Below are 822 nucleotides of genomic sequence, written 5' to 3'. Positions count from 1 at the left end.
TGGCGTGATGGTGAACGCACGGGACTTGTACAACCCCAGAAGTCGGCGGTCTGAGCTATCGGTGCGGCAGTTGAAACAACGGTGCAAGTTTCTTAAATCCTCCCCATCCACCACCTCCACCACCAAGGCCTCTGTCCACCCAGCAGTTATGAGTGGGTTGCACCGCAAATCGATGTATGCGTGTACTTCTTTCTCAGGAGAAAAGCCTCTCGAGAGCTCTCTAATGGATGCCTTGCATCCTAATGGTGCAACAAGCAAAAGTCAAAAAGTACCCTGCCCTATTATAATAGAAAACAACCCCTGCTGGCGATCGAGTGCAAGCCGGCTGGATTAAAACTAAACCGTCCTGGACAGGATTTGAACCTGTGCGGGGAGACCCCATTGGATTTCGAGTCCAACGCCTTAACCACTCGGCCACCATGACTCAGGGCACTTACTGACCTATTGTTATTGCCCAAGACACTGTTATCGGCTATTCAAACACGCACACACGCGGCGTGCAAGCATGTAGCTTCATGCCCTTTGTGTTCCCTGCCTTGGCGAAGCCTCATATAGTTGCAGCTGACCGAAATAAGTGCCAAAATCTTCTAAAATAATAACGATGTATGTTAACTTGAACCATGACCCTGTATCGTGACAAGTGAATGCTTTTCTTGGGGTTGAGTGAATTATTATAAAAGCTCAGTGTTTATTGTGACCCATTATCTTTTAGCAGTTTGGCTCAGAGTAACCTTACTGTTCAGTTGCAGGGATGTCGGGAGCTGGTATTTAATGTATGTTTTGTAAGCATACAGACATATGGGGCTGTCCATAAATGACGTC

The 822-nt window shown here is 47.3% G+C and overlaps 1 non-coding gene across 1 annotated transcript; it reads right to left on the bottom strand.

Moving 5' to 3' along the window:
- Nucleotides 1-342: 342 nt before the first annotated feature.
- TRNAS-CGA (transfer RNA serine (anticodon CGA)) lies at nucleotides 343-424 on the bottom strand. Its single transcript has one exon. It is a non-coding gene; the product is annotated as a tRNA-Ser (tRNA).
- Between the last annotated feature and the right edge of the window lie 398 nt (nucleotides 425-822).

Source organism: Lampetra planeri, chromosome 28 (assembly GCF_965212315.1).
Source record: "Lampetra planeri chromosome 28, kcLamPlan1.2.h2, whole genome shotgun sequence".
Taxonomy (NCBI): Eukaryota; Metazoa; Chordata; class Hyperoartia; order Petromyzontiformes; family Petromyzontidae; genus Lampetra; species Lampetra planeri.
The sequence above is the reverse complement of the archived record's forward strand: the minus strand, read 5'-3'. Positions and strand labels throughout refer to the sequence as shown.